Source organism: Cavia porcellus, unplaced genomic scaffold (genome assembly GCF_034190915.1).
Source record: "Cavia porcellus strain 051 isolate PalLab524CR breed Dunkin Hartley unplaced genomic scaffold, mCavPor4.1 scaffold_1, whole genome shotgun sequence".
Classification (NCBI taxonomy): domain Eukaryota; kingdom Metazoa; phylum Chordata; class Mammalia; order Rodentia; family Caviidae; genus Cavia; species Cavia porcellus.
In genome coordinates, this window is record NW_026947484.1 from 234,120,693 (window position 1) to 234,144,864 (window position 24,172).

At 43.4% G+C, this 24,172-nt stretch overlaps 1 protein-coding gene and 1 long non-coding RNA gene across 3 annotated transcripts in view; one reads left to right on the plus strand and one right to left on the minus strand.

Moving 5' to 3' along the window:
• Mapre3 (microtubule associated protein RP/EB family member 3) overlaps positions 1 to 2,123 on the minus strand; it is a 59,568-nt gene extending 57,445 nt beyond the window's left edge. The window contains exon 1 of one of the 2 annotated variants that reach the window (XM_063231120.1): positions 1,957 to 2,123. The gene's annotated coding sequence lies outside the window, so the exon portion shown is untranslated. The remainder of the gene's footprint in view (positions 1 to 1,956) is intronic. The other variant, XM_003472896.5, reaches the window with a different exon arrangement.
• LOC134471665 (uncharacterized) lies at positions 1,430 to 24,170 on the plus strand. Its single transcript, XR_010041232.1, has 3 exons — positions 1,430 to 1,722; positions 10,255 to 10,416; positions 23,927 to 24,170. It is a non-coding gene; the product is annotated as an uncharacterized LOC134471665 (long non-coding RNA).
• Positions 24,171 to 24,172: the final 2 nt, after the last annotated feature.

Sequence of the window (24,172 nt, forward strand, 5' to 3'; positions counted from 1 at the left end):
TCCTCAGCACACTAGAAAGGGAACATTTTACTCACACCCTCCTGATCCATCTAGCCTTGACACATTTTCTTGCTTAATTCACAACCCTCCACCCCAGTAATATCACTGGTTCCCAAAATACACTCAGCCCAGGAGGAGCAGCTCTCCAGCACAGCTGTCTTCTCCTGCCCTCCTCGGGTATTTCGGTGAGCTATGCGATAGAGGACCACAAGAAGGAATGCAACTCTCAGGCCCCACAGTTCCCACTGCGCTACAGGCAGGTGCATCCCGCCAAACCCCAGACTGGCATTCCAAACAGAAGAAACTGCCCTGCTGGATGGGGGCTGCAGTGTTCCCGAACTTCATCTCTATGTTTAAAACTGGGGCGACAGCCGTCTCTGCTACTGTAAACTAATCTGATGGGCATGGGGGCGGGGTGTGGCTCTGAGGAGCCTGCCAATAGGCCATGATTGAGCAAAGTCAGGGAGCAAAATCGTTATTTCTCCCTGTTTGCAACCCTAGAAGCTCCAAATGACTGGCTCTTTCCCCATGATTTTTTAAAAATGGACAATCCACTTCTTTGCAGTGAAGAAAAGGAGAAGGAAAAGAAGAAGAAGAAGAAGAAGAAGAAGAAGAAGAAGAAGAAGAAGAAGAATCTCATAATTAATACATATTTTCTAACAGTATACTGATATCTGGAAGATAGATAGATAGAGAGAGAAGATAATGACGTTTGCACACTAGCTAGGAGCCCTCGAGTTGAGGAGCCGTCTACTAGGAGCACTGACTGTGAGGACCAACTCTGACTTGTGCTTAGTTTCTGCTGGAAAAAGAAAATAGTCTGGCTCCTTCCTTTATCCCAAGACCATGGACAGCAAGCTGGGCAAGTGGACGGGCAGCAGGCATAACCAAGGAAACTGCACACATGCTCAAACCCCTGCCCGGACACGGCCCCTCCCCACTGGGACTACCAGCCTCGGACCTACTCCACGGACAAACCTCAACCCTCTTTCCTCTCTCTTCTGTCCCTACAATGCCCAGGCTCACCATTTCCCACTATTTGGATATTTCATGAAATATATAAGGATCCAAAATCAAATCTGGCCAGTATGCCTCACTGTACAAATAGTAAGCATTTGTTATAGGTGATTATCAGCTCTATTTTCAAACCTCACGTTTGACCACGGTTGTAATGTTATTAAAGACAAAAATGCATTTGAGAGTACCGCAAGATGCTCATTCACAACACACTGGAAGCACCAAACTCAACCTCTTCTCTCCTCCCTTCACGACCTTTCCGCCCCTCGCGCATGGCCAGGGAGTCGCTCGCCCACTAAAAGGCCACCATGCACTGGTGGTGTCCACTAAGCAGCAGCTGACGCGAACAGGCTGGACTCTGCTCAGCAAAACCGATTTCGAAAGCCCCACAGGGTCTCAGCAGTCGGTCTGCACTGTCCAGACCTGTTTCCCAAAGCAGCCAGGGCGGGAACGTGTGGGAAAGAACCTTGGGGTCCCGGGTTTGGACGGGCGGAACGTCTCCGCTCCCCTGGGCTCTGCTCGCTCTCTGCCGTGTCACTCTTGCTCTGGCTTATCACTGGGGAAACCGGAGAGGCCAGGACGCCAGGCCCGGAATAGGAAGGGAGCAGGGAGCAGGGCCAAGGACGCGCGGAAGGTAGCGCAGCGGAGAGCGGCAGGCCCGGGCAGAGGTGCGGCAGCGCCACGTCCAGGAGCGAGGACCCCAAGGTGGGTCCGGAGGGAGGCCGGGGAGGCACGGGAGGAAGGGAGGAGTGGTGGGGAGCCCGGCCGCGGAGGCCGCGGGGAGCCCCGGGAGAGGGATGGAGGCCCGCGGCCGGCTGGGGGCGCGGCCGGGGGCGGGGGCGGGGGCGCGCGAGGGGGAACCGCTCCCCTCCCCCCGCCCGGGCCCGGGCCTCCCGCTGACTCAGCCCCGCGGCGTCCCTCGCCTCGGCCCGGACTCACAGTGCGCGAGGCGGCTCCGGCGGAGGCGGCAGGGGGAGGGACGGGCGGCGGGGGCGCTGCGGCGAGGCTGCGGCTCCGGCCGGCGGCTCCCGGGCGGAGGGTCCTAGCAGAGGCCGCCGCGGTCTCCGGCGTCAACGCACAGAGACTGCGGGGGAAGAGAGCACTGCGCAGGCGCGCTGCGGCCCGGCTGTCAGTCCGGAGGGGCGGGGCCAGAGCACCAGCCGTCTCCAAGGCGACGGGGCGGCGAGCGGAGGACAACCCCTACCTCCACCTCGTCTGGGCGACCGCGGCGGGAGGGGCGGGCGGCGGGAAACAGTCCCGCTAGGTCGCCATGGCAACGAGGCGAAGAAACGGCCTCGTAAATTTGTGGCAGTACGCAGAGAAGGCTCTTACTTTGTCACCATGGCAACTGGAAACAGCCCCTTTTTGCTCGGCAACAGGACAACAGTTCTTCCAACCTGTCTAGTCACGGCAGGAAGGAGCGTGCGCTTCTGATTCCGGCGCGTAGCCGGGTGACGGGTCTCGCTCTTTCTGCAAAGGTAAAAGTGAAGACTTTTATTTCTTCCAGCAACACGGGAGAGCTGAGGCCGCGTTTGACGGTCCCTCTTGCGTTGTGGCTTCCAATCACAGCCTGTTACTCGAATCACCAGAAGCAATTTTCTTTACCTGTGTTACATCTTTTTCGTCTCCTACCAGAAAACCCGCACTTTCTCCCTAAATTGACCTTAACAGAAGTGTCTACGCACATGTCACTCGGATTTTTACCAGCCGTAGTGTCCCCCTTCCCAGTGCGTTCGTCGGTAGGTAACCTTTGTTTCTTCCTCTGGCCTGCTGTTACGGATTCTGCTTCCTCATACCTAACTGCCCTCCTTGACCTGCCTATACTGCCCTATCCAGGCCGCTTTTATGGGTCTTCTCCTTTTGTCATCCTGCCTCTTTCCATGCCTGTCTTGCACACCTGCGATCCTTGCCCTCACAGCTCTGCCGAGTGCTCCAATATGCCCACAGCTAGTGACAGCAAACCTTTTAGAGACTGAGTGCCCAAACCGCAACCTAAAACCCACTTATGTATTGCAAAATGTCAACGTCGCAATTAAAACTCAGTGCTCGGATGTGGCGTGAAGTAGGGACAACAGGCCCTGTCAGGACGAACAGATCATAGATTCACACCACTGCAGGCCATGGCTGTTAGGAATTTGCACCCTGGGTCTCTTCCTGCCAGTGGCTCCTGGATCTGCCTGCCTCAGCCCCGACTCCCACAAATGTCTTGAGATCATCTTTGCACCCTCTTGCACATACTTGCTCTGTTGCACTCATCCTACAACACTGTCCTTTGTTTACGAGTCTGTCTCCCCAGTCAGCTGGGTCCCCAGTGGCAGGAGTTCTTACTCACCAGTATGTCAGCATCTAGCTCTACCATGTAGCGCAGAATGTGACTCACAGTAGATAGAGCTTGGTAAGTGCTGATGTCACTGAATCGGGTGAAGACCAAGATTTCATTCCTCCTCACATTCTCTGACCTAACTGCCTCAGACCCTCAGCCAACATCTTCCTTATTCTCTACACACGTATTTTGTCTTTAAGCATTGCTGGTATTATAAATCTTTCAGGCCTTTAGCTCTTGATCTTAATGCCAGAACTCTATTAGTCAGGAGTTTTGGCATTCTCTGTGTCCTGAATTCTCACCGGTTGTTATGTCCTGCTCACCTATTTTTGTCTTCTCCTCCATCCCAGATGTTTCCTCTAAGGTGGGTTTATTCCCTGGGTACTGGCCTCCCTGCCTCCTATTCCTCTGTAATTAATCTAAACTCTTCGCAGCATATCATTCCTTCTATCATTCCTGAAACTAGCTCCCATCAAGCCTTCTTGGTGAGCATCACTGAGTTCTACTGGACTTGTTGATCTGCCAAAGATGCTACATTCTCTTCAAGTAACCCAAAAATAAGAATCCATTGGCTGGCACCAAACGCCAAACCTCCCTGCTCAGTTTCCGGATTCTGATCCAGGACTATGCATGACAAAGCACAAAATGAGTCCATTTTCTCAGGGAAAAACAAACAGACGACCAGGGATTAGGCCCAGTGGTGTCAAGTGTGAGGTTGTGAGTTTGATTCCCGGTACTGCAAGAGACAGCAAGGAAAAGAGAAAAACATACAGCATACCTAATCAATGGCCACCTCTCTCATCAAAGCACTTTTTAGAAGATGGTTTGTAATTGCCAGATCTTGGAAACAACCCAAGTGTCCATAAACTGAGGAATGAATAAGAAAGTTGTGGTGTTTTTATACAATGGGGTACTACTCAGCTATAAAGAAGGATCACATTGAGATATTTATAAGTAAATGGATGCAGCTTGAGACCATATTCATAAGTGAAATAAATCAAACTCACATGTATGAATACTGAATAGTTTTCCTATTGTAAGAAATGATTCAAATATATAAAAGTATGTGGTAATCATGATTCCCCATTATGTGGCTTTGAAGCCTTATAAAGTCTTCACTCATTAATTGGAATGGCTTTATTCTGGGCTGTTTGATATTATTGCCTGTGACGAAATGAACAGTTATTTTGAAGAAAACAAGACATCATAATAGCTAGTGCTGATTTAATACCATCTTGTTTTGAAGGCCCACCAAACTGTTGCTCTTCTGTCTGCACTGGTTTTATCATGTTATATCTTACTGGATTTTATTATATATGATAATATAAACAAAAATTTTTATAGGCAAAGAGATAACATAGAAACCATTGTTTGTTTTCCGTTAGTTGGTTCTAAATACGCTGTAATACTTTCATCCACTTGAATGGTTTCACACTGTCTTGATATATTTGATGCTATAGTATACGAAGTTATACTCAAATATTTCAAGGAAAGAGACACTATGGTAACTACTATTAAGTCGGGTTATCTTGTGGTGAAGCACTAGGTTGCTGAAATTGTCATACTTTGACCTGTATTGTTATGTTGTTATATGTCCTCTTTTATTTCAATCTCCTCCTTTTTCATAAAAAAAATTTATTTTTTATTTTTTTAATTAAGAGAAAAAATCAAAAAAATTAGCAAGATATACTATAGTAACTTTTTTGATTTCCTATTAACTTGATTTGAAGCCCTGTATTGCTCCCACTATCTTGTTTTGACTGATTAGACTCTGTTCCGTTCTGTTTGATAGCATCAAGTTTGATGGTATAGGCAACTACTTTGAAAGCAATAAGATTCACTATGATGCCCATTCTGCTTTGACTATTATCTTCTTTGGAAGTCCTGTAATGTTTCCAATGTTTAGGTTTTATTGGTCTTGTTCTGTACTGTTTTGTTCAATTTTATTATATCTAACATTATAGGCAATTCTTTTTAAGGAAGCAAGAGGCATTATGGTAACCATTGTTGATCACCTTGTATTATGTGTTTACATCATGTGCTATGTCTATCCTTAAAAAAAAAAAAAGATAGTTTTAGGTCATAATAAATCTACAGCTGGGAGTTTTTTTTTTTTTTTTTAACCTGGAACTGAACTCAGGACCTCACCATTTTCAGGCAGGTGCTGTACCACTGAACTATATCCCCAGACCCCACAGTTAACATTTGTTCCTAGCCACAGAGTTGGAAAACTGAGACTGTTCCTAACTGCAACTATAGAGTATCTTGACTCTGTAAAGACAAAAAAAAATTTAGACTCAGTTTATTTTATACCCTTCCTCTTTCTGAAATTCCAGTTCAGCTCCATGGTTTTGTTTTGTTTTTGTTGTTGTAGACTTTTAGGAATTCTCTGTATGTTCTGGGTGTTAATCTCTTGTTAGACAGATGCATACATTTTGTCCTCTCCCTCAGGTTGAATTTTTACTTTGATGATATGGGGTGTGTGTGTGTGTGTGTCTGTCTGTCTGTCTGTGTTACTGGAAATCAGCCTGAAGGGTACTCTATACCTAAACTACATCACTGGTGTCCCTTTGATTCTTTTTTATTATGTATTTTGAGACAAAGTCCCCCTAAGTTGTTCAGGTGGGACTTGAACCTGTGATCCTTTTACCTCAGCCTCCCAAAGTGCTTGGATTACAAAGGCACGTACCACCACATCCAGCTGATGTTGTCTTTAGATGCAGCCAATTTTTAAGTTTTCACGTAGCTGCTCATTTTTCCTGTTGTTGCTTGTGCTTTGCTGTCATCTCCTGCTGTTTTGATCTTCTATTTTCATTCCTCCTCTTTCCCTTGCTGGTTCCGAGTTCCCATCTCTCTTCCCTTCTCTCTTCCTGAGTGACCTCATCAAATCCCAGAACTGAATCTGTACCTCCGTCCTCTCCACTTCTCCCCGCTCTCCATTATTCTCTAGGGAGCTCGGGGCCTCTGTTCCATCAGCACCTCACATCCGTGTGCTCAATTAAGGACGTTGTACTTTCCAAGGTAGAATAAGGTTGCTAGATTTTGCAAATAAAAAAGCAAGGTGCTCGCTGAAATTTAAATTTCATATAAAAACAAACTTTTAGTATAAGTATGTCCCAAATAATGCCTATGGATTATTTCACTTATGAGGATAGGCTCAAGGTGCCTTATGTTTTTCATTTCTTCTTTTACCTGAGATATTATTCCTGGTCTGATTTCTTCTATAGCCTCATTGATTTGTTTCTTTACTTTAGTTCCTGTCACTTCAGAAACCTTAGGTCTGCGACTTCCAGACTCCTCCACGCCTGCATTTCCTGGACTTGCTTTGTGCAGGCAGGTGCCAGAGACCGCCTTTGGCTCCTTCCTCTTGACATTTTCCGAGGTTCCTCCAGACTCCACCTTCCATTTAATACATGCCTGCATGCGGGGTGTGGCGGTGCACACCTGCGGTCTCAGCACTCTGCAGGCTGAGGGAGGAGGATCACCAGGCTGGGCTACCCAGTGGGTTTAAGCCCCCCCTGAACTACATAGCAAGACCCTTTCTCAAACACCAAAACCAGCAAAAAAATCCATGCCTACAGATTCTACAAAATTGAATCAAGAAACTGGGCACAGTGGTATGCACCTATAATCTCAGCTATTTGGAAGGCAGAGGCAGGAAGGTGGCTTGAAATAAAATGTAAAAAAGGAGCATAGTTCTGACCTCCCTGGGTGCAATTTTCATACCATATCAATTAATCAATCAATCAGTGGACAGTCCTGTATTTAAAGGAGAGTTAGGGAAAAGACATACTAATAAATAATTGAAGTATAGAAAGTATAAAAGGCCTTGAAATAAGTTTGAATTTTAGTGTTGGCTCGTATTCATAGTTCAAAGCCTACTCTCTCAAGAATTAACACTTCATTTTAAAATAAAAATAGCTGCTACCATTTATTTTTATTTTATTTTTTTGGTACCAGGAACCAAACTCAGGACCTTGTGCTCGCCAGGCAAGTGCTGGGCCCCTGAGCTATACCCCAGCCCACCTAGCTGCTGCCATCTGTTGAATGCTCACAGTACAGCAAGAGTCCTCCTAACCACCTGATTAACATGGTCTCATTTCATCCTTGTATTAATCCTCTGAGATATTTTTATTACAATCCCACTTTACAGATGGAGAAACTGAGGTAAGTAAGTAGCTCGCTGTAGAGTCAGTAAGTGGGAGACATAGCATCTGCATTCAGGCCTGACTTCCACCTCCTGCTCTTCATGCTGCTGTCCGCCATCTTTGTACAGACTGGTCTCTGAGTCTGCGTGTGTGATCACTAAGAAGAGAAATACAGCTTGTATCTGCCAAGCAGCAGGAGCAGTTGATGCGGATACAAAAGCTGGGAAGGAAGAGGAGATAATTTTGGGGCCCGACACTGGCTCAGGCTCATCCACATTACCCCAGGTCTTCATCACACGCCTGCTCATGATTCTTCATAGAAAGCAGGATAACATCTTGCAGTCTAAGCCTCCGAGCTAGAGCTGCTGGTCAGTCTGGATACAGTAGGTTATTACTGTTCACAGGAGAGCCATTTTAAGACCTTTTATCAATTTATAAAGTATAATTGGGGGACTGACTAATGGGGTTTTGGTTATTATTGGTAGCATATGTGGAGTACTGACAGTCCATCAGACATTGCTAAGCATTTTCATACATTATCTCATTTAACCGTCATAACTACAGATGAGGAAAGTCAAGGCCAAAGTCATGTAGCCAGGAAGTATTGAGCCTGGTGCTTATGGGATTCCAATAGGGCAGAGGGCCGATGCACTTTGTAAGTAAGGACTCAGCCACTTCAAGCCATGTCATTAAAATCCATTTCTTTGCTAAATTACATGCTTACATGCGTTCCTTGTAAATGTTCAAAACCATGCCAAGGGTTTCCTGTATTGTAGTACTCGGTCCTATTTTAGTGCTGCTTCTGCTTTTAGCAAGTTTCCAACGAATAATGAACAGAGTTGGTAGCAATTACCAGCTTGCAGCACCTCTCAGCCTCCTCCCCATAGCCAGGCCAAGGGCACTCCTGGAAACCCCCGCCTAAGCGCAAACCCCACACTGGTCAGGGTCAACCCGTCTCCTGGATTCCCTTCATTCTCCAGCTCATTCTCTCCGGCTTCCCCAGTCATCCTGAGAGAAGCATGGGATGTCAGACTGTTTTCTACTCTTTTTGATGTCTGCAGCCCTGTGCAAGGTGCTGAGAATACAGCATAAGGTCCAGCCCTGAGCATGAGGCCGTCTCCTGGGGACATGTGAACACCCCTAGTCACACAAAGGGGACCCCAACAAAGCATGCACCTAGTGCCAAAGAGGAAGAGCATGCCCATTCCGGGTGGGTGAGAGCGTGGACGTCCCTACACAGTCTCAGAGGAGTTACCACTGAGTCATGCTGGTCTTGGAGAAAGCCTAGAGCTTTGACGATGAGGGGAAGGGAATGAGATCCCCACACTACAGGCTCAGCCACAAAACCGAACCGCTGGCTGGCGCAGTTACAAGTGGTTGCTTCGGTGACTGATACCGACCACGAGAAGTGTGTGTGTGTGTGTGTGTGTGTGTGGTAGTGTATTAAAAGAGTCAAAGGTGAAACACAAATGATTAGTGGGGCCAGACTGTTAAGAGTTTGTCCACTTCTTTGTAAAGGAGTTCAAACCTGTGCTCAAACAGTTAGTGTTTCTCAAGGTTTCTCCAAAAACAGTGGGCGGTTCAGGCGTAGAAGGGGTGGAGGGCATCCTGGTTTGAGTCGCAACTATCTTTAAAAGTCTTAACTTTAAAATCATGTGATTTTTGCATTTTACTTCATGTCTGTTCATTTTCATATAAATTAGGTTGTTATCCTGACTCTAAAATTTTCACTTGCAGAAGAGATGACAATTCTATGGCTCTGCCATTCTTCGTACTTACATAAATCACCCATCGCTCAAATTTGCTTAAGCCGATTCCATACGGACAGCTAGAGGGACTCAAGCCGGGGGTTTTGCAAGAAGCTTTACCTTGCCAAAAAAGCAGTGGTGCTCAGGGAGGAGGCACTGGAGGGCCGAGAGAGCCGGCGGGGGCTGTGCAGTGGTCCATGCCAGAGATGGTCAGGATGAAGGCGATTTAAAAAGGGGACGGGTGCAAAAGACATCTAGAAAGTAAACTGATGGTGCCAGAAAGCTGAGCTGGATAAATTCACTCCCAGATTTATTTCAGAGACGAACAATGGGTACTACAAGAAAGAGAAATAAGTTTAAGGACACGAGGGAGGCTGCCACCGGCTGCGCACACACGCGTGTCGCCTGACTCTGAGCTGCTGGTGGGGGGGAGGCTGGGACTGATCATGGCACTTAGGACACCACCTGCGCTTTCCCTTGGCTTCACCTGGTCACCCAGGCGGCGCAGGCGCATTGAGGCCAAAGCGGCAGCCACGGATGAGTTCCAGCCGCCACCTGGAGGCCGTTGTGGGTATTGCAAGGAGCTGAGACCGCACAGGAAGGGGCGAGGGGAGAGCAAAACCTTCCTGGCATTTTCAGTTTGCTGCCTCTCGGGATGCCTGGGCACTGGAGCCACTCTCCAAAGAAGGTTACTGCCGAGGGCTTCGCTTTTCCATAATCTTCGGCTTTCCAGTGACTCCCAGCTGCCCCCCAGGCCAGAAGTCACTGCCTAGAAGGGTCATGGCCCGGATCGGCTGAGTGTATTAGGGCTCATGCTTAAGTGTGGGTTTAAAACTTTCACCTTTTCTTGGAGGCCGGTCAGATCTCATTATTTTCTAAGGGAGAGCAAGGTCTTTGGGGCAAACGATAAAGAGGTTTCGGTCCCAATCCAACCTGAAATTAAGAACCTATAAAGTCCACAGCAAAACACCTGATATATAGTAGGTGCTTAATAAAAGTGACTCCCTTTTCTCTCTAGCTGAAGAGGCCTCGGCTGTCTATGGGAACACTGTCCTCCTAGCCTGCCTTCTTCCCAGGCTACCCTCAGCAGTCCTGGTTCCTCTGTCTGGAGCTGCCGCCGGATAAACTTACCTTCAAGCAGGCTTGGCCTACTGCCCTCCACAGAGTCCCTCTCAGAGCGGTAAGGCCAGCTTGTATCATCTCTGGTGGTTCTGGGTTCAGAATAAGGAACTTAACCCATCCTTTTGTAGCAGGTTCCCTGACTCTCATCACTGAGAAAGAGTTCTCAGGATGCATCAGTAAGAGGCACTAGAAGGCTTTGTTAGAGATTCTGGGGGCCCTTAAGAGCGAAGCATGGGCAGTCGGCAATGAGATGCATTTCAGTTTGGACCTGGGAGCATGTCTCTGGAAGCAGTGGGAAGCCTGGCAGAAGGTGGCCCACTCTCCAGAAGGGCTCTATGGCATTTGTTTTAAAATAGATATTTAAACATTATTTGTGTTGGCTCAACTGTTCTTTACCTTAGGGTCAATTTTCTGCTCCTTTCTCAAATAAGCCAATTAATGAATGTTTAGTATTTCTGAGGAATTTAGGGTGTGATGAGTCTGGCAGGGAAGCCAGTGCTCCACCTGTCTGACAGCAGAGGCTTTGTGCTCAGCTCAGTACCCCTGTCCTGGGCTAATACAAGATGTTGTGAAAGCACTAAGATGGAACACAGAACCTTCTAAGCACTGGGACATCGGAAGACACTCAAACACTGGCACCAGAGGCCTCAAGAACTGCCCACTGAGGCACAAGACCCCTAGAGGACTTTGATCACTAATGTTTTCTAAGAGCTTCCCCTCTGATGTGCCCTGCCTTCTTCCAAGCCCTATAAAAAAGCCTGCTTCTCTTTGTGCCCTATAGACGGCCTTTTTGCCCTCTGTCTGCCTGCACCCACCTGGGCACAATAAATTCCGTGCTTTGTTGCCCGTTACCCAAGCCTGGTGGTCTTGGCTGGTCTCCGCCTCACCCCATTCCTTACATTTTCTTCATAGTATTCCTTTGTGACTCTTTTTCATTTCCACATGGTTAGTGGTAGCTTTCCATCTTTCATTTTGGGTTCTAGTGATCTGAGTCCTGCTTGGTCAATCCAGCTAAAGTGACTTTTGTGACTTTCGTTGGATTTTTTTTTTTTTAAGGAGTCAGCTTTTGGTCTCATTGATTTTAGTTTCCTTTTGGTTTTCTGTTCCTTATTTCATGACATTTTCCTATGATCTTTACTATTTCCTTTTGGTTTAGTTTGCTCTTCTTGAGTTTTTTTGAGGTGGAAGGTTAGGTTATTGATTTGAGCTCTTTTTAAATTAAGTTTTTTGACAGATTTTAGGTATACACAACGGTCACAATCATCCAGGGGGATTTGTACCTGTACATGATGTGTTTTGATTCTTTTTCCCTTCCTTCCTTTCCCCTCCCTCTTCCTTAGCTCCCCTCCCCATCTGAACATTTTCTTCCTATTTCACAATACATTTTATACATTTTGGCCCTTATTTACACTTTTGGTTTCGTACACAAGGAAACAATGCGTTATTTACACATGTGTGTCACATTTATTTCACTTAAGAGTATATTCTCAAGTTGCATCCATTACCTAGAAATAGCTCAAACTTATCCTTCATGGTGGAATAGCACTCGATTGTATGAAAAACCTCACATCTTCTTTATCCATTCATGATTGTAGCTATTACCACAGTTGTAGCTCATGGAGTTTAGCTATCACACACTGTGCCACTGTGAACATGGGTGTGCATACAACATTGTTGCATGATGCTTTTAATTCTTTAGGAAAGATACCACGAAGGGGAACAGCTGGGTCCAATTGGACCTCTGGTCCTAGTTTTTTGAGGAATTGCTACATTGATTTTCCAGAATGGTTGCACCAGTCTACACTCTGACCAGCAGTGGACACTGGTTCCCTTTCCCCTGCAGCCCTGCCAGCATTTTGTTATTGGTTGGATTTTTCGTAATAGCCATTTTTTTCTGGGGTGAGATGGAGTTTCAGCATTGTTTTAATTTGCATCTCTTGAGTGGCCAGTGATGTCGAACATTTTTTCATGTATTTATTTACTTTTTAAATTTCTTTATCTCATATATGTCTATTCATTTCAGATGCCCCGTTTTGAATTGGGTTTTTTAAATTTAGAGTGGTCTGATTTTTAAAATTTCTTTTTATATTCTAGATAGTAGTCCTTCAAGGGACAGCTGGTAAATCTTTCCCCCACACTGTGGGTTGCTTATTTACTCTGTTGATGCTTTCTGTTTCTGTGCAAAAAACATTTTAATAAGATGAGATCCCAGTTGTTGATTTTTTGTGATAGTTCTGTGCAATTGGGGTTTTGTTCATAAAGACTTTGCCTACACCAACGTCTTTAAGAGTTTTACCTATTCTATCTTCCAGCAGATGTAGTGTTTCTGTTTTAATATTTAGATTTTTGATTCATTTTGATTTTTGTTTAGTGCATGGTGAAATACATGAGTCTAGTTTTAATGTTTAACATGTGGAAAGCCAGTTTTTCCAGCGCCATTCATTAAAGAGGCTTTCACCCAGTTAAAATGTTTGGTGCCTTTTTCCAAGATAGCGTGATGGAGTATGTTTGGAGTTGTTTCTGCATCTTCTAATCTGTTCCAATGATTCTTGGATTTTTTTTGCCAGTTCTAAGCTGTTTTTATCACAGTAGCTCTGTAGCAGTTTCAAGTCAGGGATTGGATTGTCTTGCTTTTGTTGCCCAGAACTGCCTTTGCTATTCTAAGTGTTTTCTGGTTCCAAATGAATTTTAGGATTATTTCTTTAATTCTGTGACATTATGCTGTTGGAATTTTGATCCAGATTGCATTAAATGTGTGTAATAATTTTGGGAGTATGGCCATTCACACTATATTGGTTTTTCCTACCCAAGAACGATGGATCTCTTTGTTTTCTGATTTCTTCTTCAATCTCCTTTTTCAGAGTACTGTAGTTTTCAATGTAGAGATCTTTCATTTTCTTTGTTAGATTAATTCCTAGATGTTTCATTTTTGGGGATGCTGTTGTGAAAGGTCTAATTTCCCTCTCAGTGAGTCTATTATTTGTTTACAGGAAAGTTACTGATTTTTGAGTGTTGACTTTTTGCCTAGCTGTCTCTTCCTTTTTTCTTGTTGCTGGGACAAAATACCTGACATCCAAAATTAAGGAAGGAAAGGTTTATTTAGCTTACAATTTTTGGAAGTTTTAGTCCATACTCAGTCGGCTCCAAGGCAGGGTGGTGTGGCTCAGGGACAGCTGTTGATGGAAGCCACAAGATACAAGAGCTAAAGGGTAAAAACAGAAGCACATGGCTCCTTCCCTCCCCTACGTTGTATGCTGGCTACCTGCCCCCGATGGGTGCAGCGCTCACACGGTCACTCCCAGCACTAGGCAATGAACCAACCAAAAACACTAGACTCAGCTGCCTTCACAAGGCCCGCCCCCCATGACCACAGGAGGCTTTAGGGGAACATTAAAGCCAGTATAACACCAGCTATACTCTTTTTTTTTTATTTAAGGAAAAAAGAAAAAGGGTACAAGTAATACAAAATTTAAAAAATAAACAGTAGGAAATCACTAGTTAATAGATTACATATTCTCATTTTAGAAATAGTTGTTCAAGTTACAAAATTGAAGCATATAAAGTGGACTTTCAAACAGTGAGAGTGCAAACAGTTTTGTTCAATGATCCAAAAAAACCTCAGTAATATGGTTATCTATCTTATACACTTAAACATATATGCAGTTATAACCTTTAGAGCACTTTCTTTTCTTTTCTTTTGTACAATGACAATTACACATTTTGGGTTTTATTACTCCCACAGTTCTTATTACTTTTTTTGAAGAGAGTAAAACCAAATGTGACATATCAGAACAGAGTCAGTCAAATCAAAAGGATGGACATAATAGATAATGTAAAAACAAAATACAAGGTGATCAACAATGGTTACCATACTGCCTCTTGCTATTTTAAGAAGAATTGCCAGTTATAATAAAATTGAACAAAACAGTAAAGAATAAAACCAAAGCATTGGAGACATTACAGGACTTTAAAAGCAGATAATAGTCAGCCAGAATGGGTGTCATAATGAATCTTACTGTCTTCACAGTTTTGCCTATACTTTCAAACTTGGTACTATCAAGCAAAGCAGAATAGGGGAAAATCAGTCAAAACAAGATGGTGAGGGCAATACAGGATTTCAAATCAAGTTAATAGGAAATCAAAGGAGATTACTATAATATATCCTGCTATTTTTTAATTTATTTTTCCCTTAATTAAAAAGATAAAAAGAAAAAAGTAAATAATTTTAAAAAAGGGGATTGAGATAAAAGAGGGTATAACAACAGAACAGCGCAGGTCAAATGATAGCCATTTGAGCAAAATAGTGTTTCACCACAAGATATCCTGACATAAAAGTAGTTACCATGGTGTCTCTTTCCTTGAAGTCTTTGAGTATAACTTCGTATACTGTAGCACCAAACATATCAAGACACTATAAAACCATTCAAGAGAATGACAGTATTACGGGGTATTTAGAACCAATTAACAGAAAATGAACAATGGTTTTGTATAATCTCCTTGTCTATAAAAGTTTTTACTTATATTATCATATATAATAAAATCCAATAAGATACAATCTTTTAAGACCGATGGAGACAGAAGAATACAAGTTTGATGGGACCTCAAAACAAGATGATACTAAATCAGCACTAGCTATTATGATGTCTTGTTTTCTCCAAAACAGCTGTTCCTACCTTCCGATCTTCTCTGCCTCATTTCTGTTGAGCTCTTTTTCTGTCGTTTGTTGTCAGTTTGTCTTCTTCATTTTGCTTTCTGCTCCATTCATTGTGGCCTCTCTGCCACTATTTCTGGAATCTTGGTATTTTCCTTTTTTAGAATATCCTGCAGTATTCTCTGTAAAGTTGAATTGGTGGTTGCAAATTCCCCTAGTTCCTCTTTATCCTGGGAGCACCTTGTTTTTCCATCAATTTCTAGGGACAGTTGTGCAGGATATATCAGTCTTGGCTGGAGGTTATTATCTTTCAAAGCTTGAATTATTTCCCCCCATGCTCTTTGTAATTTGATGGTTTGTGCCGTGAAGTCTGACCAGCTATACTCTTGAATTTGGTTGTTAAATCTAGAAATCTTTTGATGGAGTATTTAGAGTGTCTTATGCAGAGTATCATGTCATCTGCAAACAATGATAAATTAACTTTCTTTTTTCCTATTTTTATGCCTTTATTTTTCTCTTGTCTAATTGCTCTGGCTAATGTTTCCATAACTATACTGAATCAGAGTGGTGACAGAGGACATCCTTGTCTTATTATTCTATTTATTTATTTATTGGTAGCAGGGATCGAACTCATGACCTTGTGCTCGCCAGGAAGATGCTTATGCCACTGAGCTAAATCCCTGGCCCCCTTGTCTTATTCTTGATTTTAGAGTGAAAGCTTTCAGTTTTTGTCCATTTACTATGATGTTGGCTATTGGTTTGTTATAGATGGCTTTTATCAGATTGAGATAAAGACCATCTATTCCAGTTTTCTTAAAATCATGAATGGTTGTTAGACTTTATCAATGCTTTTTTGCATCTTTTGAGATGATCATATGGTTTTTGTCCTTTGCTCTATTAATATGGTATATTACACTTAGCGATTTGCATATGTTGAACTATCCCTCCATCTCTGGGATTAATCCTGTTTGGTCATAGTGTATAATCTTGATGATTTGCTGCATTCTGTTTGCCAGCATCTTTTTTTTTTTTTGGTACCAGGAATTAAACTCAGAACCTTGCACTTGTCAGGCAGGTGCCTGTGCTGCTGAACTGCAACCCTGGTCTCTGTTTGCCAGTATCCTACTAAGGATTTTTGCATCTATGTTCATTAGGGAGATTGGCCTGTAGTTCTCTTTTTTGGTTGGATCCTTCTCTAGCTTTGGTATCAGGGTAATACTTGGTTTCAGAAATAAATTTGGGTGTACCACGTCCCTTTCAATTTCATTAAAAAGCTTAAGAAGTAGTGGCATTAATTTTTCTCTAAATTCTTGTAGAATTCAGCAGTGAACTGTGGGACCTGGGCTTTTCTTTGTTGGGTTTTAATTACACCTTCAGTTTCATGACTGATAATGGATTATTTACAATTCAGCTTTGGCAACATAGATGTATCCAGGAACCTCTACATTTCTTGTTTTCCATCTTATTAGAATACAGGTTCTCGAAGTAGGTATAGCTAATCTTGAATTTCTACAGGATCTGTGGTGATTTCACCCTTTTCATTCCTAATTGTGTGGATTTGAGTCTTTTCTTTCTTTTGTTTGATAAGATTGGCAAGGGTTTGCCAATTTTATATAATCTTTCAAACAATCAACTCTTTGATTCATCGATTCTTTATTTGTTTCTTACTATTGCATTAATTTCTTCTCTGATCTTTGTAATTTTCTCCCTCATACAAGCTTTGGGCTTTACTTCTTTTTCCAGAAGTTTGAGGTTTAACATTACATTGTTTATTGGAGCACATTCTGTTTTCCTGATGTAGGAATTCAGTGGTGTAAATTTCCCTCATAAGACAGCTTTCATTGTGCCCCACAAATCCTTGTATATTGTATGGTCATTATCATTTAATTGTAGAAACTGTCTAGTTTCTTCTTTAATTTCATCATGACCCATTGCTTGTTCAGGAGGTTGTTATTCAATTTCCATGTGTTTATGAAGTTTTTGTGGTTTTTTTGACACTGATTTCCAATTTCATTGCACTATGGTCTGATAACATGCACAGGAAAATTTCAGTTCCTTTGCACTTATTTAAGCATGTTCTGTGAGCTCATCTGTGGTCTGCTTTGGAGAATGTCCCATGTGCAGCTGAGAAGAATGCATAATCTGATATTATGGGATGGAACACTCTGTAGACATCTACTAAGTCTATTTGTTCAAAAGTTTGGTTCAGTTCTGATATTTTATTTATAATTTTTTGTGTATTTGACCTGCCTTCTTGTGACAGTGGAATATTGAGTTCCCCATTACAGTTATACTAGTGCTTATTTGATTTTTCATGTCTATTAGTATTTATTTTATATAGTTGGATGCACTGGTATTTGTTGCATATATACTTGTGATTGTTATCTCCTCCTCTTGAATTGCTTCCTTTACAAGAATGTAATGACCTTCCTTGTCTCTCTTAATAAGTCCTGGCTTGAAATCTACTTTGTTTGCAAATAGAATAGATACCCCTTACTTTCTTCTGTGTTCCTGCAACATACTGTTTTCCATCCTTTGACTTTCAGTCTACAAATTTCTTTTTGTATTAAATGTGTTTCTTGTATACAACACATTGTTGAATGTTGCTTCTTGATCCATTTTGCCGTGCTGTATTTTTTGATTGGTGAATTGAGACTGTTAACATTGATGGTTGTAACTGATTATCCTTGTCATGTTATTTTCCTGTTGTTGGTTTCCTTTCCCTCCTTCTGTTTAATTCCTGGCTTTGGCTGGTGGGTTCATTCTGCTAGGTTCATGGAGCTGTAGTTCTTGTTATTTCTTTCTCAAATGTCCTTTAAAACATTTTGGAGTGCTGGTTTGGTGTTCATGAATTTCTTCAGATGTTCTTTGTCATGGAAGTATCTTATTTCCCCATCAATTTTGAAAGATAGTTTTGTGGAGTACATCATTCTGGGTTGGAGGTTGTTTTCTTTTAGGGATTGAAATACTTCACTCCAAGCTCTCCTTGATTTGATAATTTATGTTGAGAAGTTTGTTGCAGTTCTGATGGGCTTTCCTTCATAGGAGATGTTTCTTTTCCATAACAGCTTTTAATATTCTGTTCTTTTGTTGAATTTCTGGAATCTTGACTGTTATATGCCTTGATATATATATTCACGGCTAGTTGTATGCCTCGCTTATTTGCATGTCAATTTTTTTTCCCCTTTTGGAAAGTTTTCTTCCATGATGACTGTAACAGGTTTTTCATGTCATTTGTGCTATCACCTGCTTTTTTCATTGATTCTGATCAATCTTATGTTATTCTTCTTTGCATCATCATCCTTTTTGCCAGATTGATTTCTTGTAGCCCCTCACTGTGTTTAAGAAATCTTTCTTTTCAGAATTGCTAACTACAATCCTGTCTTCTATATCTGAGAGTCTGTACTCACGTTAGATCATTCTGCTGGGTGAGTTTTGTTCTTTCTTTCCTTCTTTCTGTACCGGGTATTGAACTCACAAACTCATGCTTGCCAGGCAGGCACTTACGGCACTGACCTAGTACACCAGGCATTAGGTGTACTTTCAATGGAAACTGTAATCTCCTGGATAGCTGTTTGAATCTGTTTCATGGATTCCATTTCTTTTCTATGTTAGGCATTCACAGTTTACATCATTTTTCTTAGTTTCTGTATTTTAATTTTTTAAAAAATCTGTATCTGCTCTACAGTCACTAAGCATGTCTTTCATTATGGTCACCACTTCAGTAGTTATTTCTGCTTTGACTTTTTCTGATGCCTCTTTCATCTGCTTTGTTACTTTCACTGTTAAGCTTCAGAGTATCCAGCGGGGTGGTTTTGGATTGCTCCACCTCACTGCACCCTGGGTTTGCCTTTGGTGCGCTCGAGGTCTGGGGTTGCATCTTGCTAAAGTGTCTTCTCATTTTCTGTTGTTTTCCTTAGTTTAATTCCTGGGGTGATGCTTGTAAATTGTCTACGGCAAGTAGCTGTATTGCCAGCATTTAGAGCCCTTTAGAAATGACTGCTTCTCAGAGTGTCTTCCAGGTGTAGCTGGCTTTTGGGTTTTGAATCTGCTCCTTCTATTCACTGGGGGTGAGAAGTTGCTGCCTACTGGGTTCCATCCCTGGTTCTTTGGCACTGGCTTATCGGAGTTTTATGACCCTTAGGCAGTCTCATTCTTGATATATCAGGAAGAAAAACTGGCTAGAACAATTATGTCACCCTGGTTACAGTGGTACAATCAGTAATAACTATAGCATTAAACGCAGCCTAGAAAACAACAAACTGATATAACTAGCAATTTGACACCTTTAACCAGAGGAGCTATACTTTCAATTGTATAACAGAATCTAAAGTGAAGGAGAAAATTGGGTGCAGGAAACAAGCCCTCAACATGGAGAATTTTATCCTCAGGAGAGAAAATTTAAAAGGGGTTAGGAGGCAAAAAGAGAACTAGAAGAGGAAGAGATTAGGAGAAGGCTGGAAGACAAAGGAAGATCACGTAAACACTGAGAAAGTGGTGAAGAAGATGGAGAGAGGGGCTGGGGATTTAGCTTAGCGGCATAAACGCCTTCCTTGCAAGTGTGCGGTCGTGAGTTCGATCCCCGGTACCAATAAAAATGAAAAAAAAAAAAAAAAAAAAAAAAAAAAGGAGAAAAGTAAGAAAACACTATGTCTAGTCCAAGGCGTGTTTCTACTGTTACTGGTAGACACCACGGGCAGACAGAGTCCAGATCCAAACTGATTAGTCCCAGAAAACCAGCGGTAACTCGACAGCTCAATAATCCAGTCCAGCCTACACCTTTTTTTTTTTTTTTTTTTTTTGTCTTTTTCCTTTTTTTATCGGTACCAGGGATTGAACTCACGACTGCCTGCTTGCAAGGCAGGCACTTACGCCGCTGAGCTAAACCCCCAGCCCCCCAGCCTGCACCTTTAACGCCACCGAAGTTGAGGCTGGTTTCTTGCTGTGAGCTGGAACCAGAGCTGTTCATCCCGCAGCGGTCTGTATGCCCCCTCCAGCTTGAACCCGGCTCCTTTGAACTCAGCTCCCCGAGTTCCTGCTGATTTAAACTCAGCTCCCTTACCCTGACACTGGGAGCTGCCAGATGGGGCCAGCAGTTGCACCGAGTTCTGAGCTCAGCTGGCCCTTCTCCAAGATGGCTACTGGTCAGCCACCATCTTCTGGGGGACATCTGAACCCATACACCTCACCAGCCACTGCAGTTCACTGTGTCCACTGACTGCACCAGTCCACTGGTGTGTTTCTCTGCGGAGGCCTCTGGGATCCCCAGCGGTCACCATGCATCTGCAGGTTTGAGCTGCCCCTCCCATGCAGTGTGTCCAGGCTCAGGGACAGGGCACCGCCTGCAGCCTCTGCCTTCTTTTTATTGAAGTCTTTCTCCCCCAAGGCTTCAATCTCATCTCATATCTTTCCCAGGTTCTGGGATACGTCTGTCTCCTTCTCCTCACACTGCTATATTCCAGTGTCTGGACACCAAATCTCTGCTGCTCACTACCCCACCGCCTTCCTGGAAGTCAAGCTCTTTCTGTTTTTTTTTTTTTTTTTTTTAAACTTTTTATCGGTACCGGGGATCGAACTCACGACCGCCTGCTTGCAAGGCAGGCACTTATGCCGCTGAGCTAAACCCCCAGCCCCTATTTACTGAATTTTTAATACCTAACATATTGTATGTGGTTTGAATTTATGTGCATTTTAAAATTTCAAAATGGATAGTAATTTTCCTATAGATGGTGTATAGTTGGATTTTTAAAAAAATGCAGTCTAACAATCTCTGCATTTTGACTAGATTTCTAAAAATTTAATTTAAGGTTGGGTATGGTGGTGCATGCCTATAATCCCAGTACTCTGGAGGCTGAGGCTGGAGGATTGCTGCAAATTTGAGGTTAGCCTGGGTTACAAAGTGAGTTCAAGGCCAACCTGAATTGTATAACAAAACCCTGTCTCAAAAAGACCCCCCCAAAAGTCCAATTTAATTTAAAATTTAAACTGAACAAAAAAGCCAGAACAGAGTGTGTCTTACATAAAACATGGAGGTCAGAATCAGGCAATCTTAATACATACTACTAAGTTAGGAGGGCAGTTATCTTTATAAGGTCTGGCACTAAGGGGTCACAAAGCAGGCTTCTCAGTGCTGGTAATGTCCTGTCTCCATCTATATAAAATTATCAAGCTGTATACTTAGATCTTTGGACTTTTCTGTGTATCTGTTATACTTGAAGCAAAACATCTGAACTGAGAAAAGATACATCCCTAATATTCTACCAAGCTCTGCAACCGTTTCTAGGCATGCAGTATGTCATCTCTCCCTTTGCCTTTCTGAATGCTCCTTACATGCGGCGTTCATCCCCCGTCCCCAACAGCATCATGAGGTCTTCTTGCATTTTCAGGAGTGTTCCCTCCTCTCCTCGGTCCAAGGCAGTTCTTGGAGGAGTTCCTTGCTCACACCTATGCATAAAAGTCTGTTTGATGGTTTAGGAGTTGAGTGACCGCTTTAAGCTGCCACCAGGTGATGGGTACCTAACTTCCTTCCTTTGAATGAAGACTTAATTAGTTTACAGCAGTGCTCTGTTTTCTGCAGCATTGTTATGTGGTTGTGGCAGGATCTGGAGTGACACAGCTCCTGTGGAGAACTGCTGGGTGAGGCTCCAGGGAAAAATGAGATAAGATTCTTCAAAGTCTTATTCTCTGGCAGTTTACCCCTCTCTGCCGCCTGGGGGCTGCAGTGCAGCTCCCTGCTTGGGGTGCCACATGCGACAGCATCACAAGAGGAGCTACCTTCGCTCACCTCTTGCATTTTTCCTGTGATCTCTTAAAGCAATTGAATGGTTCACTTCGTGCTTAAGCTGGACCACGATTCCTCAAACCTGGCACTACTGGTGTTTTGGATTGGACAGTTTTTTATTGAAGAGGCTACCTTGTGCATTGTAGGATGTGCAGCATCCTTCATCAGTGCCCAGTAGGCGCCAGTAACCTTCCTCTCTAAGTCATGACAACCAAAACTGCATTCAAACACTGCCACATGTCTTCCAGAAGACAAAACTGCCCCTGGTGGAGAAACACTTGGCTGGACTGGCTTACACGTTACTTTAGCCCAATGATCTGAAGAGAGCCCCATCCGTGTGTAAATTATGCTAAACTGTTATGACCCCTAGTGTACTGGATTTGTTCAAAGAACTGGACTGGGTTGGGCATGGTAGCACACGCCTGTAATACCAGCACTTGGGAGGCTGAAGCAGGAGGATCACCAGGAGCTTGAGGTCAGCTAGGTCACATTAGTGAGTTCAAGGCCAGTTAGAGCTACACAGCAAGACCCTGTTTCAAAAAACAAAAAATAAAACAAACGAACAAAAAAGGAACTGGGATGGCAGAGAGGTCCAAAATTACCATTTCATCTTGATAGTTCTCAAGGCCTCAGTGCCCAGTGAGACCTGTGAAAGAAAGGCAGAATCCTTTCATTGCTTCCCATACTGATACCTGGGAAAAGTTATGAAATCCATGCCAGGCATCAAGTGGGAACTAGACACGCATTCCTGAAGCAGAAGCCCACATCCCACAGCTCTGAAAAGACACAGCCACCAGGCCACTTCAAGGACAGTTCTCCCTTGACTACCTGGGCGTAGGCCATGTGACCCCCTCATCCTCCGATGTCCTTGACGAAGCCTCCAGATGGCTTCTTCTTGAACCCCAGGACTTCTGTCAGATGACCACCAGGCTAAAGTGGGCCATTAAGGTCCTGCTGCTGGTGTCTCCACTTCTGTAGGGCCCACGGTGCTCAGTCCCCCCAGGTCACTTCTGCATCCTCGGGGGTGAGGGGACAAAGACAGCCCTGAGCACTCTGTTCCTGAAATGAACCCTTCCGGTGCCTTAAAACTTGATGTACCTGGGAACTGATCAGAAGGCAATAACTTCCTTCGGGAGTAATTTTACAATTAAGAATTCTAAAAAAGCAAGAGGCTCTGGGCCGATCAAGAAATTCAAATACACGTAACTGTATACAGTTGTTTTCAGCATGAGGTGATCCTGGATTTACCGGAAAAGGGCCAATTGTACAAAGGGTGTGTAAGTCAGAGCACCATATGGCCAGACTGTCTAATGAAAAACGACACTCCGAAATTTCAGTCTCAAATGAAAGCTTGCTTTTAAGAGTAAAAAAAAGTGAAGAAATTTTATTTATATTTATAAATATATTGATGTCAAGTAAAATATTATGAAACACAAGATGTTCTAAAATCAGATTTCAGCATGGAGTTAAGCTCAAGAAAATGTATCACTGGCACCCCTGTTTAAGGACTTTCAGTTGGGATTCTAACATCTGCTTTCCTTGTGTCCTGAGGTGCTATTTCTCATTTCCTTCCCTGTCTGTCACCCTCCTGACACCATGCACATCGCCTGTCAAAAGTGTGCAGTTTCAACCCATGTATTTCCTATGGATTTAGGCAATTGATCAAATTCTGTTAATGTTCCCAAGTGTGATGTGTGCAGATTTCCTCCACTCTACCTAAAACCCCCTCATTAGGGTTTTGTCTTCAGAGGAAAGGGTGTTGAGAAAAAGTACAAGTGACCCCGAAGGACTAGAAGCAGTAATTTCACTTACTCTTTGTGGTGTGTTTAATCACGATTCCTCCAACATCCAGACTCCAGGAGGAGTCTTAATGCAGTGGAAGAGGTTTGAGGGTACAGTGGGTCAACCCTAAAAGTGGGGTTCTAGGAGGTCAAAGAACAGTGAAGGCCCTGGGACAGCTCTTTGTCCCGCAGTGGTCTGTATGCCACAGTTCCATGTGCCATGGCTGTGACAGACAGAGAGGAGGCATCGGCTCCCCACACAGGAACCAAGAGACCAAGTGGCAAGCGGCAAGGCGAGGGGACTAGCTTTTCCCCTTTTGCATCTAATGCTCATCTTTCATTATTCCTGTTTCAGATAATCTAGCAGCCTTCTCCTGGGAAATCAGGAACCAAAAACCTTGGTGTTTCTTCCATCTGATTTTCTGGGCATGCAGGAAAGAGGGTTGGTCACCCAACTTTTTACAAAAACTCTAGTCTGCTCAGCCTCCCAGTGAGTCGCCACGTGACGGGAGGGGATGGATCAAAACTGAGTTTTCTTAGCCACTGAAGTCTGACCCCCGCTAAACTTCCTGGCCTTTGAATAAACACAACAGAGACCATG